The 21,549-nt window shown below is 40.5% G+C and overlaps 2 long non-coding RNA genes across 3 annotated transcripts in view; one reads left to right on the top strand and one right to left on the bottom strand.

The window, feature by feature from the left end:
* Window positions 1-5,768, bottom strand: part of LOC131384358 (uncharacterized) — a 42,534-nt gene extending 36,766 nt beyond the window's left edge. Inside the window, exons 1-2 of the long non-coding RNA XR_009215133.1 lie at window positions 5,428-5,768; window positions 4,792-4,977 (exon numbers count right to left, since the gene is read on the bottom strand). This is a non-coding gene — a long non-coding RNA (uncharacterized LOC131384358). The remainder of the gene's footprint in view (window positions 1-4,791; window positions 4,978-5,427) is intronic.
* Window positions 5,769-6,147: 379 nt separating this feature from the next.
* On the top strand, window positions 6,148-21,468 carry LOC131384357 (uncharacterized). 2 transcript variants are annotated; one of them, XR_009215132.1, is made up of 4 exons: window positions 6,148-6,270; window positions 17,804-17,944; window positions 18,355-18,424; window positions 21,459-21,468. It is a non-coding gene; the product is annotated as an uncharacterized LOC131384357 (long non-coding RNA). The 2 variants fall into 2 exon arrangements; XR_009215131.1 differs by having other exon boundaries at window positions 6,154-6,274.
* The last annotated feature ends 81 nt before the right edge of the window (window positions 21,469-21,549 follow it).

The raw sequence follows: 21,549 nt of genomic DNA on the forward strand, positions 1-21,549 counted from the left end.
AGAATAACACCGTTTCCTATCAATAACACTGTGTCCTATTAAGGACAATGCAGGAATAAATAGCCACAAATTCCTTTGATTGGAATTTATGTTTCAGATAAGAAAGCCTATTTAACAAAATCTCAATGGTCTTTTGCCATAATAATAGGTTAATAAGTTAATTAGCCAACCAAACATTCATATATGCTATACTATTTTTCTTCACTTAAATCTTTATTTGTTAAGCACTTTCCTTGAAGTCTTACATTCTTCTAAGTTGTCTTTTCTCAAACTGGGTTCTATAGATCCTTGGTTCTCAAAGAACCAAGAGTTTTCTATGAGAAATCTAAAATGCTAATTTTTATTTAAATGAGGATTTACAAATTTAATATATTTATCTTTTAATTCTCTGAATAATCCCCTTATAAAAGGATACTCCCCTCTCAACCTCAGGGATCTAATTTGTGCTTGTATTTATGACTACGCTGTTGCTCAGTTAGCTCTCAAAATGAACACATTTAACTCTTAAAGTGTCGTTAAATATGTCTGGTAGCCATTAGGTGAATAACAATCATAATATCAGAAGGACAATAATTGCCTGATTTCTGCCTCGTACCTATTTTGAGTACTTTTACTGTCAATAAATACAAAATTTCTCTTTTACAATGATACTTCTCAATTGAAGACACTTTTCATAGAATAAGACTTTAATGTCTTATTGGAATTAAAGAACAATCTTTAACATAATATTACATAAAATTAGCAAAGCAAATCTTACAATAGTATAATAAAAGTACAATACTTTATGAATGAATTGGTTTTAGTCCAAGAATACAAGGTTGATTTAACATATGAAAATCAATTAATGTAATCCACCACACTAACAGGTTAAAAGAGGAGAATTATACAATCACTATATGTAGAAAAAGCATTTGACAAAACACCCAACTCATTTCTCATAAAAATTGTCAGCGAACTAGGAATAGAAGGAAACTTAATCAACCTGTTAAATGGCACCCATAGAAGTCCTATGGTAAGTATCATAATAATGAAAGATTGAATGCTTTCTTCTAAGATTGAAGGAAAGTATGTTTTTTTCTCACCATTTCTATTCAATATTGTATTAGAAGGCCTACCAAGTGCAAAAACTAAAATGAAAAGGATGAAGATTTGAAAGGAAAAGGAAAACTATCTGCAGATGACATAATTTTGTAGCTAGAAACTCTTGTGGAATCTAAAATTATTAGAACTAATACTGGATGTAGCAATATTATAGAACACATGTTGAACGAATAAAACTTTTATTTCTACATATTAGCAATAAATACGTAGAAAATAAAATTTAAACACATTATCAAAAACATTGAATACCTAGTAATAAACATAAAATATGTGTAGGACCTCTGCATTGAAAACTAGTGCAGGCTCTAATCTGCAATGCACCAGGCAGGATCAGGGTGGAAGTGGGGCCTGAGGTTGTACCAGGGCCAGATGTGGGGTGGTAACTGGCAGGGCTTCAGCCCAGAGCTGTGGCACAGCTGTGGGGTGGGGAAGGCTCTGGGGAGAGGAAGGAGTAGGTGGGGACCACTTAGCCTGCTTTAGGACTGAGGGTGCATGAGCTGTCCCACCTAAGACAGAAGGGACCCTAGTGGCGAAGAGCTACCAGAGATGGGGAGAATCAGCCCTGAGTCTCACTGTGCAGGCAGAGGACACCCTGAGCAGCTGGCCCCACACCTGCCGCTCAGGGTGCCCCATGGTTGTGGGATGCAGAGGCCACTATGGCCTGCGCTGCTGCTTTCATTGTCTTCATTGCTCCTGAAAGTTTGGACACCTGTGGTGTCCTGCTTGCCAGCAACTGACTCTCAGGTGTCTCCAGTCTTCGTTTGGTAGACTGACCTCAGGAGTTTTGGAAATGATCCCCCCTTTATGTGTCCTCCCAAATCCAGACATCCCCTTTTTGGATAACTTCTCCCCAGGTGCTCCTGGACATCACAGAGCGGGAGTCTAGCAGCTTCCACATGCCTGCTTGCAGGACCTGCCAGAGACAGGCTTCTGGCAGGTGGCTAGAAATTAGCTCTTGCAAGAGAATGGAGAGGGAGAAGGGGATGGAACACACCTGTGTCAGGGGAAGGGGTAAGCTGGGTGCTTTTTGCCTGAGACTTCAGGGAGGAAGGGAACACCCAGCCGGAGGTCACTGGAGAGCAGCACTCAGGACAGGGCACAGCAGGTGGATCACAAGATCGAGACCATCCTGGCCAGCCTGGTGAAACCCTGTCTCTACTAAAAATACAAAAAAAAATTAGCTGGGTGTGGTGGTGCACGCCTGTAGTCCCAGCTACTCGGGAGGCTGAGACAGGAGAATTGCTTGAACCCGGGAGGCAGAGGTTGCAATGAGCTGAGATCATGCCACTGCACTCCCTCCTGGTGACAGAGTAAGACTTTCTCAAAAAAAAAAAAAAAAAAAAAAGATTGCAACTGAGTCCCACGAGTCAGAGTTAAAGCAGAGTTTGCCCAAGGAGGAGCAGAGAGGGTGGTAGGTGCAAATCCCAGTCCAGTGAATCAGTGTGATTCCTGGGATGAGTTAAAGTAGGTGAAAGATTGAAATTCTGACAGAGGAGCTTGAGTCAGAGACCAAAAGAGGTTTGGATGGGTAATAGAATACAGTGTCTGAGTGTGCCTTGGAGTTAAAAAGAAAACATCACTACCTTGATGTGAGAACCAGACCATTAAGAGATTGAGGGCCAGTGGCATAAAGACACCCTGTGGTGAAGGGAAAGAAAGGACAGTGATGGGGTGGCTGGATCATGTGGGCAGGTGGACACCAAGAGATGAAAAGGCCAAAGTTAGCAAGGACTCTAGCAGGGAAGCTGTGGCATCCCAGGGGGACACAGAGGGAGTAGCTTTCTCCACTAGCTCTCACAACAGGATGTCCTGCTCCCCCAGCTGTTCTGTGGCACCCCTGTCTGCAGAGATCTTGATGGAGTTTGCACAAGGCTACTTTCAATGGAAGCTTCCCCAGATGGCTGCAGGAGACAGGCAGTACTGACTACAGCCAGGAGCACTCCCAGGACAGGACGCTGGCAAAGTTTGCATCCTCCCACATCTTGACTACACCATTGCTGCAGCTTTTCTGCCCTGAATGAATTCTGAGTTAGGTAAAACAAAGGCAATGGCCTTGTGTCAGTCCTTCAGGTAACCCCCAGACAGGTTGGAACAAACATACACAATTCTTTGAGAATAGGTTCTTCTCTGCTCCCTTGGGAACCAAGGACCAGGGTCCCATCCTGGGAACCTGGCCACCTTCTTCAAGACCATCACCAAGCGGGAGAGAATGGGGCGAGGGTAAGGAAACACACAGCAAAGCTGCCTTGTTGTTGTTTTTAAGCTGCTTTTGTGCTGCTTCAGCTTTCACTCTGTTGAAGCTCCTAGGGCTATTTCCGAGTTCTGACAAAGCTGAACCCAGCCACCCAGTTTACTTCCACAATTTCCCCGCAAATCTGCATCTACAGAGAAGCATCAGTGAGCAAAGTGGCCTTTATTAGAGCGACTGAGGAGGAGGGAGCGGTGAGCACACCCCGTGGCCCCAAATTTAATACTGTCTCTTAGTGACAATTTCCTTTGAAAGTCCCTTTTGCACTGCTTGGCCCTTGAGGGCTCTGAGCCTCTCACTTGTACCCATGTAGTCCCAAGCTGCCAGCGTCCTCCTCCCCTTGCCCAGGGTCCCTCCCTCTCTCCCAACAATCTAAAATATTTTCCCAGTTTTATACAGAGCAAGCCAGCTCCCAGGAGTCCCTATTCCTACCTGCACCTTCTAAAACCATCTAGATTTGAAGTACAGATAGGCCTTCTATTTGGTATAACTTAAGAGAGAAGTTGCAGTGATATAAAGCACTCTCTTTTTGTTTTGTTTTGAATCACACCAGTGGTTGTTTCCCCATGAAGGGTTGTTTTGTGATGTGTATGTATGTGAGTGTACATATGTACACACATACACATACATATGCACACACACATACATATGACACACACACACACACACGCGCCCGTATTTTATTTATTTATTTATTTTTGAGATGGAGTCTTGCTCTGTATTGCCTAGGCTGGAGTGCAGTGGCGTGATCTCAGTTCACTGCAACCTCCACCTCCCAGGCTCAAGTGATTCTCCCTGCCTCAGCCTCCCGAGTAGCTGGAATTACAGGCGCCCACCACTACGCCTGGCTAATTTTTGTATTTTCAGTAGAGACGGGGTTTCATCATGTTGGCCAGGCTGGTCTCGAACTCCTGACCTCAGGTCGTCTGCCTGCCTCGGCCTCCCAAAGTGCTGGGATTACAGGCATGAGCCACCGCACCTGACTGCTCCTGTATTTTATATCCTCATATTAATGGATTCAATTAGCTCAGCTTAAAAAGCATTGGCATTCATTGGTGTGCAGGGTCCTGAAAGCCACTGCGCACATCTTCTCAGTGCTCTGTAGCAGTGCTGTCATGTTGGTATATTGAAATGATAGAGTGGTGGAGTATTTACACCATGGAATACCAGCAATGGTACTTTTAAAAAGAGTGAGCATCCCACTGTTTCACAGAGTTGTGATTCTCACTACTACATTATTAAGATCCCACCCTGGTGGAAGCAAGCATCGTATCATTTCCTCATTAATCTCCTCAAGTCTCATGATAATTCTAATAAATCAACCACGCCCAAAACTTTTTCCTCCCATATGATGAAACCTCACAAGCATTGATACCTCCCTTTTTGTTTGTTTTCTCTGGCAAGACAGCTTGTTCATAATCCCTCCCCATCAAAGGACTTACACTTCAAAATCCCCTCTTCTGCTCTCCTTTCACTGCCAGATGATGCTCTGTTTGGCAAAGACCTGCAACTCATTGCTGACATCTCTTGCTTTGGCATTTGCAGCCTGATTCTGGCCGAGACTGACTTTAAAGACCCAGATCTCTTAGATCTAAAAATACCCTTCAAAGTCTGAACATAGGTAAGATCTAGAGAGAGAAGTTCCAGGTGAGAAAATAGGGTTTACAAATGGCCTGAAGTATATTTCTAAAAAACAAATCAGTATTCTAAAAGGCAAAAATTTGCTGGAAAATTTCAAATGTTAAAGGAGACTACAGAAACATACTATATGATATGCAGTCTTATGGTAGACCAGTACTCCAGGGAAGACAGTGCTATAAAGGACATTACTGGGTAAATTGACAGAATTGTCATGCAGAAAGAAGATTCGATAAAATTTTAGTAATGTTAAATTTGTTCACGTTGATAAACTCTGTACGCACTGAAGTATCTACTTTGTGAATGAATATACTCTGAAGTACTTAGAGAAGTAAAGGACCATGTTGTATGCAACTTATTCTCAAAGCTTAAGGAAAAATATTGATAATTATATGTATATATAGAAAACAAATATGATAAAATGTTAAAAATTTGAGAACCTGGGTAAAATGGTATAGAACTCTTCTTTTTTTCTTATAATTTAGCTGTAACTTTGCAATTATTTCCCAAAAAAAATGTTTAAAACTTTTTTTCTACATAACCCCAGTAGACTCAGGACTTGGAGACACACAATAAGAAAGAAAGAAGAGGCCGGGCGCGGTGGCTCACGCTTGTAATCCCAGCACTTTGGGAGGCCGAGGCGGATGGATCACGAGGTCAGGAGATTGAGACCACGGTGAAACCCCGTCTGTACTAAAAATACAAAAAATTAGCCGGGCGTGGTGGCGGGCGCCTGTAGTCCCAGCTACTTGGAGAGGCTGAGGCAGGAGAATGGCGTGAACCCGGGAGGCAGAGCTTGCAGTGAGCTGAGATTACGCCACTGCACTCCAGCCTGGGCGACAGAGCGAGACTCCGTCTCAAAAAAAAAAAAGAAAGAAGAAAAGTAAAAGAAATTCAAGCCTGAAAATTGGTTTCAGGGCTGCAGATATCTATTGTGGTGATTGTTGTTAGACTTCCAGTCACCATGCCAACGGCTTTTTTTCTTAATCAAACCAGTTCTAAGAATATATAGTAAATTAGCCAGCAACAAAAATCTCCATGGGTAAAGCCATCTGATTCCTGCCTCAGCTCACTGCCTATAGCTCTAACCACCCTGCAACCCAGCATCCAATTGGATTCTGGAAGCTTTAGTTCTGTTGCAACTGTTCTAACTGTCATTACTGGTGTACAGAGAGGAGCTTCACTGAGGATCCCTTTCAGGATGCTGTGACTCCCTTTACAATTATATTTCTCACTGCCTTGGTAAAGGGTCTTTTGGACTCTTCTTGGATGTAGTTTAGTGGGTAGGTGAGTGGTTCTTTGATGAGAAACCTACTCTAGCATTTCAATTTCCCTGGGCCCTGTAGACCTTCTGCAACATACCAGTGGAGTTCTGGCATTTCACCTGGATTTAGTCTATGCCACCAGATTTTAGTCAATTAACCAAGCAAATTCTTAGAGCCACTCAAACGGACACATGGAATCCAGAATCTTGGCTTAACGTTTCTATATCAAGATTTCATCCTTGTCCGATATTATATTCCTTTCCTCCTGATCAGACCCTTAGCATCCATTTCCATGCATGTTCCTCAGGTTTCTGTCTATATAAGTTGATAAACTCTTGCAATATTTAGATGTAACTTGCAGCCTCTCATGGTTCACACTTTGTAACTCACACTCTGGGGCCTGGTGAGACTTGAATCTGGTTACAAATGTAGAAACAAGAGGCACTGAGGATTTTCAGGAAGGTTAGCAATCCTTTGCGAGGCAATTACCTTGAAAGAAGTTATTACAATCTTTAGGCAAAGGAATACTAACCTTAATCTTGGAGGAAGGGTTTCCATCTGCAAAAGGTGCTCTGAAGAATTTAGACATTCATGGTCTCCAACTTCACTGGAATTTGTCCATGTGTCCCCTTTTAATTGTTAGAGAGAGTCTCACTCTTAGTCAGTGTACCAACTTCAATGTGAATTCAATTTGCCTTGTAATTCAGCCACCAGAAAGATCAGACTTTGAATTTGTTTTTCAGAAATCTTGGCCCTATGTCTACAGGAGAAAAAAAGGTAGACATTGAAGCATTCTGCTCCCTTATGCAGACCTTGAGCTGGGAATTCAAAGCTCTGACTTCATTGTTTTCTTTCCCTAATTTCTCTATTTTACTTAGAAGCAACTAACCAATCCCATTATGGTCCTTATTTCTACCAAAATATTCTAAGGTATCACTACTTGATCCCCCAAACCTCTGCCTTCTATAGGCTGGTGATTCCAGATGCCTGCAGGTGATCAGATATCTAAGTAACCCTCTTGCCACCAAATACCACGCACACTTCAGTTACTCTTTCAAAAAAAATTATCAAGCAACTGCTCTATGCCAGAGACTCTTCTAGTCCTGAAGATACAGTGATAAATAAGATACAGTTCCTGCTGCCATTCAGCTTGGTTCTAGTGAGAAAGACAGATATATTAAAAAATAACTTGACATTACATTTTCAAGAATTTAAGTACTTTATTGGAAAATATAACTGTGTAAGAAGACAGATATTGACAAGGACACCTTTAGTTCTCGTAGCGAGGAAGTATAGACTTAACTCTTATTAGTAAAAGAGTGTTTAAGAATAAAAATATATCAATACCCCTAACTTTGGAGACAAGCTGAAGTACTGAATGTACTTCTATTTTTGATTTTTCCCTTAGCATGGTGAGTTGTTTGGGAAATGATTCAATAGTTATTTGTAGTTTCTAAATTCTCAGCAGCAGTTGCCTCCTGATATGTGTCACTATATATTCTGAGTTGACATCTGTTATCTGAATCACCAAAATAGTGCCTTGTTTTAAAATTTATCCACTATTGGCTTATGTTTTATCTTACTCTAGGCCATGTTATCACTACATGTGACATCTCTGTATATGTGTTTGTGAAACTGGGATAAAGTTGGCAAAACTTGAGATAGAGGAAACTATCTATGAAACATGTTTTGCATTAGTAGAACAGGAGGCATAAGCACATTTGGAATAGAAAGAACAGAGAAGGCGATATTGGAGAAATAGGATCTCACAAAGGAAAGTAGAATGCAAGTAGAGAACTTAAATGCAATTTAGGCAACCTATGCAATTTGGACAACTATAGACCTACTATGGCTTATGGTTTCTACCAACTAGACTTAAGCTCCTTTTGGAATAAAGCCTTTGCCTTATGGAGGAAGTCAGTTAATGTTTGTTGATTGTGATTTTGATGACGACATTCATGATGATATTCTATTTGGGGAATGTTTTTCAAAGTGGGGCTTTGACCTGACAAACTGTTATACCGATAGAAAAATCAACATTCTCTCACTGACACCTTAGGTATTTGACAGATATCTGAAAGAAAAAGAATTTGATATGACCAAGCAATAGTGAAGTGTAGGATATTGATCTCCAGAGATTTATGAGACTAAAAATTGTGCAAACGAATAAAACCAATCAGTCTAGATGATCCCAATGTTGAACAATATAGTTATGTTTACACATAATGTGGGAAAAGGCATCAGTGCAATTTCTACAATGCATTGATGATAACGATAATGAAATTTTAGTGACAATGTGATAATGAAATTTTAGAAGAAATTATAATTAGTTTTTCATCTCTCTTAAATGGATGTGTTGTTTTTTCTGTCCTCTTCCTTCTCCATTTATGCCTGTTCTGGTTCCTTGTTGACTTGGGGAAATATACATGTGGATAATAAGAGTGAACATTTCTGCAGAAACAAAGCAGGTCTACTGTGCTTCAGCAGGTTTAATTCTCACTTGTTTAATGAGGGTTTGGAAAGATGGAGGGGTTTCCTACATATAGTCAATGCATACTTAAGAACACCTACTATGTGCTGGCTTCATTTTAGTCTCTAGGAACTGGGAGACATATTGAGCCATCTGTATCTACATATATTAAAATTGTTGTACCGAAGAGCATTTCAAGGTCTTCTATCTATCTGTTTTCTTTTGGATGGAAGCAGTCAGTGCAAACCAGCGTGGTGAATGAGCTTGATTGTATTTAGGAGAAAAAATTCTCACTTTTGGGGTTTTTGCTACCAATTTTAAGAATGGGGAGCTGTTTTCAGAACTAAAAGTTTGCTAGTGCACTAATAAGACGTAAAATGAAGAAAAATTAAAAGACAGCTCTATCGTTTCAAAGAATGTGGAGCTACTTTGGCTTCAACAGCAGAGTAAGTCTGTTAATAACCCTGAAGCACTCCCCTTGTTGAAATAACACAAATTAGCATTTAACCTGGGAGGAAGAACACGTGAAGTTATTTAACATTTACATAAAATTATGGAGTAAACTCCAAACAGGTCGCCTCCAAAATGTATAATTACACTCAGCAGTCCTGTCAGCATACATAGAAACAATTTTATTTCCAATCATCTTCTGCTTTTATTCACTCAGGAATGTATCATTAAAATTTCCACAGAACAATGAACCTTAATAGGCGCTAATGCAATTGTGAATTATGGTAATTGTTACCTAAATTAATCTCTGTACTTTCCATTCCTTATTGCCCTGTGCATAAGGAGTGTGAAAAAGATAATGTTGAAACTGACATTTGTATAAATGGTATAAAAATTTATCTTATTTAATAAAAATTTAATATAAGAACTTGCTACTTTGTAAAGTAGTTTACTTAGAAAAAATGTTAGATTTGTTGCAAGTTGGGTTTATATAATCTTTAATTTGTGAAATTTGAGAGGGAAAATGGCAGTTGACCCATTATAGTTATCTTTGGGGTATGTGTATGCACCGAGGTATCTGGACGGCACATGTATGTTCCTCCGTGCACATATTGCCAGGGCAGTGTATGCATTCGTACCCTTATCTGTGTGCATGGCCTCTTTCTGTGTGTTTATGTTTACTCATTTACATAAACTACCCTCTTGGTGTAATAAAATCCACCATTACGTGTTGAATTGTGTTTCTCTCAAATTCATATGCTGAAGTCTCCTAGTTCTTCAGAATGTGACCATATTTGAAGATAGGACCTTTAAAGAGGTGATTAAGTTAAAATTAGGCCGTACAATTTGGGCTCTAATCCAATGTGACTGGTGTCCATCTAAGAAGAAGAAATTAGGACAGAGACATAGAGGGAAGACCATGTGAAGACACAGGGATAAGATGGCTGTCTACAGGCCAAGGAGAGAGGCTCCTGAAGAAACCAGCCCTGCCAATACCATCATGTCAGATATATGGCCTCCAGAACTGTGGGAAAATAAATTTCTGTTGTTTAAGCCACACAGCCTGTCGTACTTTGTTATGGCAGTCCTAACAAACTCATACACTCACCTGGATTGGAAATAAAGAAATACAGGGTTTTGTCTTGTTTCTGTCACTCCTGACTTATATTTGAACTTGGGCATATCACTCAGCCTTCCCATTTGCAGTGTGGTCCAGTTCTTGTATACTTGTTTATTCAAACCACTCAGTTTCATAGTCTTTGCTAACCGCACCCTGACTTTACTCTGAGAAAACACTCATCCTTCACATTTATTTCTCACAGTTCAGGTGGAGCTGATCTTCAGCTCCAGCTCCAGTGGGCATGTTACTCAGGTCTGGCCAATCAGTATGTTCCATGCTCACAATGATTGGCTCAAGAATGCACATATGACAGAGCCCTGGACAATGAGGTTCCATTTCAGGACTTAATCTGGAACTATTGTGCAGGTAGGATCTCTGTTTGCTGAAGCTGCTAAGGTGAGAGGATGAATATCTGGGGCTTGCTTCAGCTGTCTTGGAACCACAGAGAAAGGTCAGACCAAGAATGAAGCCAATGCAGAGAAAACCGAACCACAAGATGGAGAGAGATTCAGTACTAAGAACCCTTTGCGAGTCCCCGATCCAGCCTTGCCTGAAGCCAGTGATTCTTGGGGGCCCTCTAGTTTTCATTAATAAGCTAGTAAATCCCTCCACTTGTTCCCCTCAAGGCAGTTTGACTTACATTCCTCTCATTGCTACCAAAAGAGTCCTGAGTTGTAGAATGGCTGAATGCTGCCTCTTCCTCTGCAAAATGAGTGTATCCTTTATAATTGAAACTATTTTTTCCCAATTAAATATTATATAGAACACAGATACTGCTGTGTATGTGAGAGGAGGCAGGAGTGAGGGTGGGAAATAAAACCTGACTCCTTTGACATTCCTCTAATCCCCTGGTTCTGTGTGGAAACCTCTGGGTTAGATGATTCAAAGTTTCCTGCCAATCCTTAGAATTATTAAGTTTTCTGTACTTATGAACATTTGTAGCACTCGGTGGGTAGGAATTTCAGGGGCAAAGGGGATAGCAGAGTGAGGAGAAGAGAGCACTAACAGGTGAAGAAAACGCAGTCAGAGGTCACACACAGGCATTTTCTTCCCCTAATGCTGGTGAAGTTGCCAAATGACCAGAGATGAGGGCTGCTTGTAAAGTGCTTTAATGTTGGGATACTCTATGTGATTTTTCTATCTGTCTTGGGCAGGGCTCCAGGCTGTCAAGCACATGCTGAATAATTGACTTGAGAACATTTATGGAGAGAGGTATACTTGGTTCTCATGGTAGTAACAGAACTTAAAGAGCAATGTCACTGGAGCCACTAAAAACTTCCGTAGATGGGTGAGAAGCCCACCAGGTTCAACTTGAATGTACCATAATTAGTAGTACTTTTATAGAAAATGTTTTACTGAGCCCCATCTGGGATGAGTTTTGCCATTTATAATAATCTTTAGCACAGTGATTTTTCACCAAATCTGAAGAAAACTTTGAAAAATACATGAGCCTTCAATCCCTCATCTCTCTCAAATGTGTACATTCAGTTTGCAATCAATTTCAAGGATTCTGTCCTTTCAAAGCCATTTCTGTACCAGACCTTAGGCAAAGCGCTCCTGCTCTGGACACATGTGTCACACATGCATTTGCTGATTTATTTTTTAAGCCACTGGGATCTTTCTAAATCCAAATTCTTTAAATCATAGTTTAAGCAACTCTGCTAATTCATTTTGTCAACTGCCATTACCTTTTTCTTTTATTTTGTGAGTTGCTTTGTCTCTGATTTGGTTCACCTCTGAGTATAATCTAAGGAAGAGTTCCTCATTTACTTAACAAATATTTATTGGGAACATGTATGTGCGATATCATGAAAGTGAAGATAGAGGGTCTCAGTTGCCTTGGAACTTCTGGTCCTGTGGGAAAACATAGGACTTAGGTGACGTGAAGTCAGCAGACTCTTATAATGTCAGCTCTATCTCTAGAACAAGGGCATTAGATCGGTGGGACTCAGAGCAGCAGAGGACTGGAGTTTGGAGGGGACTCTTGCACCTAAGACTGTGTAAAGTCTGCCCCTACAACTGTTGCAGCTTTGCAGAAATGCTGGAGGCTTCACAGAAAGAGAGACTAAGAAAGACTGAGGACTGTTAAGCATGCCCTATCCTATTATCAAACACTTCACTCCGGGGTAAGTTCAGTGAGGCACTTGGCTCTTGAGTGAAAAATTTATGGAGACTCTAAAATCTTTTTGATAAATAGATATCAAAATGTTGATATTTTGCCCATCATGGAAAAATTAATTTTGATCTTTTAAAAGTATTTCATGAAAATGTTATCTCTCCGTCACTGAGATTTTTTATGCTCCCTTAAATTTTGTGCCTGGAGTGTCTTGCTCATCTCACCCTAGTCCCAGGCCCGCCTCACACTGCAGTGACAAGTCACAGCACATGGTTTAGAAATATTTGCAATTGATCATTTTATAATTTAGTGTATATAGGATGCATATTGTTATAATAAATATTTGGGATTCTGTGTGTGTGTGTGTCTGTGTGTGTGTGTTTGTATGTAACTAATCTGACTTCATGAGATCCTTAAAAAATTTACAGTAAGTGTTTAAGGGTCAGCAGATTGAGACACAGAGAGAACATACATGCATCATTTTTGACTCAACACCTCTTAGTTTAGCTTGGAAATCCTGCTGCACAGCACCACATCTGCTTCTGAGGTTTAGCTGTTGTCTACATCTGTCCTATGTGGTCATAAAGAGCTGGTAGAGGCTGGGCATGGTGGTTCATACCTGTAATCTCAGCACTTTGGGAGGCCAAGGTGGGCGGATCACTAGAACTCACAAGTTGGAGACCAGTCTGGACAACATGGCGAAACCCTGCCTCTACCAAAAATACAAAAATGAGCTCAGCCTGGTGGCCTGTGCCTATAGTCCCAGCTACTCAGGAGGCTTAGGTGGGAGGATCACCTGAGCCTGGGAGGTTGAGGCTACAATGAACCATAATTGTGCCACTGCATTCCAGCCTGGGTGATGGAGTGAGACCCTGTATAAAAAAAAAAAAGAGCCAGCGAAGACTGCTGACTGCATGCCCTGTAGCTACATGCCTTGCCCTGAGGCCACTGTTATTTTCCCACTTCACGATCCTCCATGGGATCGCTCAGCCCCTCATCTCTGGCTTTGTGTTGCCCTGATCTCTTTTTACTGTCCCAAGTCCCAAGTCTACCTGTTCCCCAGTCTCAATACCAGACTTTGCTTTGTGTTTCATCCCTGACTCCTCTATTGCTGGTGTATATCTGTCTCCCATGCTATTTCTTCGCCATCTGGAACAAGTTCTAGAAGCCTAATTAACTTGTAAAGTGCGTTTGGTTTGGATGGCATAACCCATCTTTCTTCCCTGTGACTTGAACCTCCTGACCTTTTCTCATAAAACACTCATGTCCTATTTGCTACCCTGTGCTCAGTTGTCATTAGTTCGTGTTGACAGTTTTATTGTTTCCTGGTGACCCCTGTCCATCCACAATTACTATGGTATGTAGCAACCTATTTATTTCAAAGTTAAATGTGTGGTATAAAAATAAAACCAAAAATTCCACATTCTCGGGGGCAAAAATCCCAGTTTTTAAAATATAATCCACATTCATTCATGTATGTGTAAGTCCTATTCTAACTTATTTCACTAAATTAGTGGCTAGGTCTCTTAACAACGTCCAGAGAATAGTTAGTAACTCTTGGCTTTTTAGAACTCCTAGGCTCTTAAAATTGTTCATATGAATAAACAAACATTGAAAGAAAATTTTTTCAAGGAAGCCAAAATTAACCAAAAATAGATACATTTCAGCAATTACCACATAAATGGCTTTAAAATATTGGCCTATTAATGAAGATGATTCATTCTTTCAAAACATCCTGGATTTTGACATAAAATAAGTTTATAGTTATGAGACCTGTGCGACCTCATCATAATGTTGGAATTAAAATAATGGAGAAAAAAATAGTTTGGTATATAGGAGGATGAAGTGAGGTGAGGAGACCATGGTCTTTGTGTCAGTTGCTGACGCTGATTATGGAACCAGCTTGGGTAAGACGTGTACCGTGTGGATGCCTTATGCTGGTAAAAGGAAGATGGGGGCTAAAAAGAGTAGCTTCCACCCAGAAATCACAAAAGCCAATGTAAATCAGCATCACATGGCTACAGACCTATATTTAAAAAAAAATTTTATCTCTAGTTGCATTCCTATGATCAGTTTACATAGTAACCGATCGTTATTTGATTTTAAAAGTTGAAAGGCCAGCACAAAGATACAGAAAGAAAAAGAAAGTCCTGTGTGTTCCATAGGAGGCCAAGAAGTTTGGTATTTTTTCAGATACACGTAATATTCTTCTATGTATATCTGTACTTGTTAGACTGAGGATGCAGGTTTTATTAATTTCCATATCCTTTTTATAACTCTGTGGGATTCACATCTTTTGGGAGAATGGACTCTGGGAATAGCCACATCTATTTGTAAAAGCATGCCCTTGACAGTTTATCTATGGATTAATTGGTAAGTTTTATGAGTCAAATTGCCCCAGGCTTTTTCCTGAGTTTCTTCAGAGAAGCAATGGGAGGCAAAACTAACATTTTGCTGGTGCTTTGGGATCCTTGGTAAGAAGCTTATGTGAGAAGCACAAAGTATCGCTCTCATTTGGCAATCGTGATTCGAAGGCATATTGAAGCAGACACTTGAGTGCTCCAAATGACAAGATAATCCAGATAAACTTTACGCATCTTGCAGCACTTGAAGTTTCTAAAGCCAAATAGAGTGGAAGGATAAAAGACAAACCAAGTTCCTAAGTTAGTTCATATCCTATATGTACTTAATGTCTCTCCTTCATATGAATCCCTGCTGCCAGCAACAAATATTACAGCCAAGCACCTAGAGTTGGCCTATCTCCATGTGGACAATTCTATCACATATATGGGCTATGGATTCCAAAAATGAGACTATCTTCTTATGTAACTTGCTTCATTTTAATTAACATAGTACTGAGTAATTAAATATGCTTTTCTACAATATCAGCTGTAATAGCAAAATAGTTCTCCATTATATAGATGAAATGAAAATATACTTCATCAATCCCCTATATTTACATATCAGGAATCTCTACTGTTGGTGACTTACAATGCGGAAAAAGCCTCAATTTGACGTTTTAAGGTTTCCAAAACTTTTAGTAAAAATAAAACTGACAGGAGACCCAAGAGAGTAGGACTCAGAGCCCTGTGAGCTATTACATATTGTTACATATTGGGTCAGCAGGGCTTGCACCCTACAGAATCTGGGGGACAACTAGATGCTTGAGTAGTAATTTATGTAAAATCATTATATAAACTGGGGCAAATGCACAAAATATGACATATTAAGGCTCAGAAATGACTATCTTTCAACATAATCTTTCCATGGTCATTTCCTGCTGAAGATATTGGCCTATATTTAATTATCAGCCATGGTTTATACAGTTTAATGTGGGGTGCATCTTTCTGAGAAGAGTTTTTTTTTTTTTTTTTTTTTTTTTTGAGACGGAGTCTCACTCTGTCACCAGGCTGGAGTGCAGTGGTGTGACCTTGGCTCACTGCAACCACTGCCTCCTGGGTTCAAGTGATTCTCATGCCTCAGCCTCCCTAGTAGACGGGATTATAGGCACATGCCACCACACTCAGCTAATTTTTGTATTTTTAGTAGAGACAGGGTTTCACTATGTTGGCCGGGGTGGTCTCGATCTCCTGACCTTGTGATCCGCCTGCCGCAGCCTCCCAAAGTGCTGGGATTACAGGCGTGAGCCACAATGCCTAGCCTCTTAGAAGAGTCTTAATATGGACTTAAGTATAGTGCAGTTTAAAAAGTGGACAACGGCTTTATAAGTGAATTAATAATTTTAGATGTATTAAGTCTGGTGACTTGTATTGTGTGAACGTAGCTACCTGGAACTACATGTCCCAGGATACTCTTTCCTATTTGGTACCTGGTTAAAGTTGGCCACTAGAAAAATTCACACAAGTTTTGGAAGGCCAAAGCCAAGCCACAGCCATCTTGTTATTTTTGGAAGGTTGGCACAGGATGCCAGGCACGGAGGCAGCTCATGCATGCTGTAACTCTTCTGCAAGCTCACCTCGTTGTTGTGGGGCAGGACCCACACCCATCCACCTGCACCTCCCAGCAGAGCTACTCCTTCAGGTTCTGTGAACTCTGGGTCCCATATGCGTGTTGCTCCTTAATGAAGCGTGCAGCTCTTCCTGCAGATCATCCGTGGCAACACGGTTGAAGTGGTGCAAAGCAGATGCAAGTTCCAGTGTGATCTCCCAGGTTCCAGTTTGTTCTTGCTCTTATTTTCATCCAGCTTCCTGCCCTACTGCAACCTGGCTGATCTATGGAAATTGCACAGACTGCTTCTTCAGTTCCCACAATTACCTACAGTGTAACCACTACAAGAAATTCCTTATCTGAGACCACTCATACCAGTTCTACTTCTTTGATCAAATTCTGTTACAATAAGGAAAAAAAAGAAAAAGTATTCCTACACATACAGACAAGCACACACATTGAACCTGAAAGGTAGATGCACATAGCAGCTAGGCCTCCTCAGGCACTGAGGGATAGGATTGAGGTGGAGATTGAAAGACTCTTTAGTATAGGGAGTTGCGTGTGAGAGATGTATGAGATGTGAAAGATCTGAGAGTGATGACGGGAGTAGCCTCAGGCTTGATGGGGAATGACCACATGGGCCTGGGAACATGGGACACAACTCCAGACACAAGAGCTCTGGAGAGTTTAACATAGATATGTGCATTTAGTGAACCAAAGTTCATGGACCTGGGGACCATAGAAAACATAGAAAGTACATATAAGAAAATGTAGAAAAGAATATGGGACTGGGATGGAAGCATTCTGGAAAGGAGTAGTGGACCTCTGGTAGTTTTGCCTGCCTAGCAAACATCCCTAACCTCCTGACAAGAATACCAGAGTTGTTACTGCATACAGTGATTCTCTGTGAATTTACAAAGGATGATCCCTCCAGGCAGATGCCCTAGATTGGGGCACCTGGCCTGGAGACTGGAGCAGAGCCTAGATTCATTTGCCCACTTGAACATTCTGCTGGTAACTCTGAGCCATGAACATGCTTGACTGTGTGCCATACCTCCCCACACAGTTCATGTGTTTCAGGTGGAGGGGCTCCAGCCCACCTTAGGCACAGGAATGGGCATTTGACCGACTCCTGGCTATATTCCCATAGCCAGTAATCCCCATGGATGAGGAGAACCTCATTTTCCCCAGAGAAACAGAATCTTGGTGGTGTGACTTTGAGGAATGTGTTCACTCCTGAACCTATCTCTATGGTCAGCCATATGATCTCCTACTTAGACGTTTGTTTTGGGCTGAACTGTGTCCCCTAAAATTGACATGCTGAAGTCCTAATCTCCAGTGTCTCAGAATGTGACTGTATTTGAAGATAGGATAATTAAAGAGCTAATTAAGGTAAAATGAGGTCTTATGAGTGGGCCCTGATGCAGTATGACCACTTTCTGTATAGGAGATTAGGACACAGACGTGCACCGAAGGAAGGCCAAGGAAAAAGAGAGGAAGGAGAGGGCCATCCACAAGCCAAGAAGAGGGGTTCCGATGAAACGAACCCTGCTGACACCTTGTTCTCAGACTTCCAGGCTCCAGAATTGTGAGAAAATAAATGATTGTTCATTAAGTTACCCAGTCTATGGTACTTTGTTAAGTCAGCTGTACCAAACTTATACAGCATTGTTAGCTCTTACTAAATGACTCCATCTTTATAAAAAGATACCAAACTAATCTCTATTGTTTGCCTAGATACACGCCTATTTAAAAAGTGACATAAACTAGCCCCACAATGAGCACCCTTTTAGCTTGGGGCCAACCCACCATTTAGCAAAAATCAAGCTGAAACAACCTTTGTGAAGGGAAGTTTGCTTAAAGTGTATGTGTTTCATCAATTCTGCCAGCTATTTGAAAGCTTACCTCTCAACCAGGCTCAATCAGTAAGCTGAATCCCTTGGCTGTCGAGTGTTATTTCGGCATTAGCTTATGTATAACAAATTGTTTTTTGTTGAGGTGTCATCAGCATTGCACGAAGAACATTCTTGAAGAACCTCAAGAAGCCCATCTGTGTGTCTCCTGAAAGGTAACTACTAAGAACATTGCATGGGATTTTTGCCAGGAGGGCCCTAGGGAGAAATTTCTAACTCAAGTACCAAGAATATCTGCTCTTCTCATGATCAATTAATCCAGAGATTCACATAGTTTTTATTTTTGCAAGGATAGCTAGAAAGTTGGGTAATGGTTCTTAAACTTAATGTGCAGAAGAATCACCTGAGGAGCTAACTCTGAAACTCTTCTGGAGTGTGGGGAAAATGTAATATAATACCTACTTTGGTCCGATCAAAACATTGAAGCTGCTTCTTTAGGTCTTGTTCCACTCCTATTAGGTAGAATTACTTAAGTCCTGTCTCTCCTTATTTTGCTTTCCAGGATGGCACCTGGGTATATGAGGTGTCTCCATGTTAGTGGGTTGGAGGGGTCCCTGTCCTTTTCTGGCTCTCGAGTGTTCTCTGCCATGCCTCCCACCCAGCCCTTGGACCAGTCTGCTCAGTTCCACCTTCTCCTGTGGTGTCATCTTGCCCAGGACAGCAAGCTCCATGTGAGGGTGGCTGACTTGCAACTCAGACACCCACAACCCACAGACCTTGAAGGAGAGGGAGAAGTTTTAACCCAGATCAACCTCTGTTTAGCAACATGGGTTGCTTTCTTAGTTGGGTTGAGTGGCTTTATGTTGGTGTGAGGCCCTCCTCATAGTCATCTCCTCCTTCAATCCCAAATGGAGAAGAAGGGGCAAGAGCCACCTTTCTTTGAGATTTCTTTGCTTATTCAGCACAAATCACCCTCTGGGCAAAAGTCTGAGGGGAAAATCGGGACACCCAAGACTGTACATTTGAATCTTCATTTCTTTCTTCCCTTTCTGCTCTCTGTAATTCACCAAGCCAGAAATGGGGAATCTTTTATTTTTCTTTACCTGCATTTTGTTTTCCTACAATTGAGCAAGAGCTTTCCTGCCATTGCCTTCTTGGGGGGAAATAAAATTTTCTTAGCTCTAAGAAGAACTCAATGGCCGTGGGTCCTTCAGGATTGGCTGTTGATGTCCTAAAAGAGTAAATAAAAGCATTTGGGAAATCCTTTCTCTCTAAAAAATACATGGCTCTTAAGCTTATTGACTTTCTGTTATATCCTATTTTATATGTCAGATGCTGAATATTACATCAGTCTTTATTTTTATATTTCTTTCCCCAACACATCTCCCCAAGCATATGGATGCTCTAGGACATGTACTTGGAAATGCAAAACAAATAAAGTGCATTAATAATTTAAAATACTGTCTCCGATATATGCCTCTATATTATAAATAATAATAAAAGAGAGGTATCAGAAAAGAAAAAATTGTTTTGAAGGAAAGGAGGAAGAATAAATAATAAACTCCGAGAGCTCATTTTTTTTTTCAATCCTGGTGAGAGAGAGCAGTTTTAAAGGCATAGATACCGAGAAAGAAGAGATGGGGTCTGGGCCATATTTTAGGGCCCCTAATTTGGAGCATCTATTGGTGGACAAAAATTACTTTGAACATTAGATGTGGGGCTAGTTGTCCTTGATCTGATAAAGGATTAAAGGGTTAAGCTGAAGTATTTCTAAGAGCATTGGGACGATGGCAAGTAATCCAAATTGTCTTTGCTTCAATTTTTTTCTTTACTTTTATGAAGCTGATCAGACCATTCTCTTATCTGTCTTGCTGACCTCAAAGGAATGTGATGGAAAAAAAAAAATTGAAGACTAGAGCTCCCTTTAGAATAAGGTTATTAGGTTTACTACATCTTTATTGTTACACATCAAGAATGGGCAGCTTTCTTATTCTGTATCTTTAATAATGGAATTGTTGCAAACTGGTGGGCAGTTAAAGACTTTCAAAAGCAGCATGTCTTCCTATTTCATTTCACATTGCCTTATTTCTTGTTTTGATAGAGATTGAGATGAAAGGAGGACTTAGAAATGTGCAGTCATTAGACACGGCAGTGGAATAGCCCGGGTGTGTGTCAGGCGACAGACGATTCCATAGCAAGAGACAGTGAAGTACTTTATGGTTAAAGAGTAGCAGGAAAGATTGTGAAGCAGGAAGGTTTCTATTATGAGTTTTATTATTTAGGCTTGTTTAGCAAGTATATGTAGATACAAAATCCTTGAAGATTTTGAAAACTTCATAATTGGTTTAATTAGGAGCCTCCTTATTTCCCTGTTTTTCCAAAGAATCTCTGTTTAGACAAAAGGTGGTTACCAGCTTTATATGTCATCTTTACCACAATCGTAAGATGTACTTTTTGTTCCTTTTGCAACCCACACACTGATGTAGCACACTGCTTAGCTTTCCATATTTCTTCTCTAAATCTTATCCCTTTTTTCCAGTGTTTTTGTAGCAATAGGGACATGCCATCACTTTTTTTTTTTTTCAGTTGAAAAAATACTGTAATAAAGGTAGGCCTTGAATATATTCTGGTGGCATGATTTGTAAGTGAGAAATGTTTTTAAAGATGCGTTTCTTGATGAATCCGTTAGTGGTGTCTTGGTTTAAAAAAAATAATTGATGCCAGGGTGGAGTCTCCTTTTCTCCTAAGCACCTCTGATCCCAGTGTACAAATAATGTTTATATTCCAGTTCACAGAAAAAAAAAGGAACGTGAAAATATTTCATTGAAAGCTGACAGCTTTAACGAACTTTAAAGGTTAACCCTGGTGCTAGTTAGCATATCTATTCATGTCTCCATCAGTCTATTGAATTACTCAGCTGAACACGCACACAAAAGCAAAACTGGAAAAAAAAATACCCAGAAAGCCAACATTAATAATTCATAAATACTGGAGGCTTGTGACTGACAATTTTCCCCCTACTGTGTTGAAGTCTGTTAAGAACTGAATCCTGATAGCTCCTAAGTTACTTTAGAAACTCAGTGAGCAACCCTGTCCAGGAATGTTAATGTTTCTGTAAGTGGTTAGCTACCGAAACACATTGTGGGTTTTCATCCCCTCAAGCACTTGTTCATGTTCCTTTGGATTAGTATAAGGTACGGCTTTTCATGAGATGTTTAACTGACAGTTTTTATATTTGAATTTCACAAGCATCTGCAGACCATAAAGAACTCCAAATTCAGCCATAATCCTCTGTTACAAAGTAAATCGGCATTTTTGAACAGATTCCAGATACCAATTA

This window comes from Hylobates moloch, unplaced genomic scaffold, assembly GCF_009828535.3.
Source record: "Hylobates moloch isolate HMO894 unplaced genomic scaffold, HMol_V3 SCAFFOLD_10, whole genome shotgun sequence".
Taxonomy (NCBI): Eukaryota; Metazoa; Chordata; class Mammalia; order Primates; family Hylobatidae; genus Hylobates; species Hylobates moloch.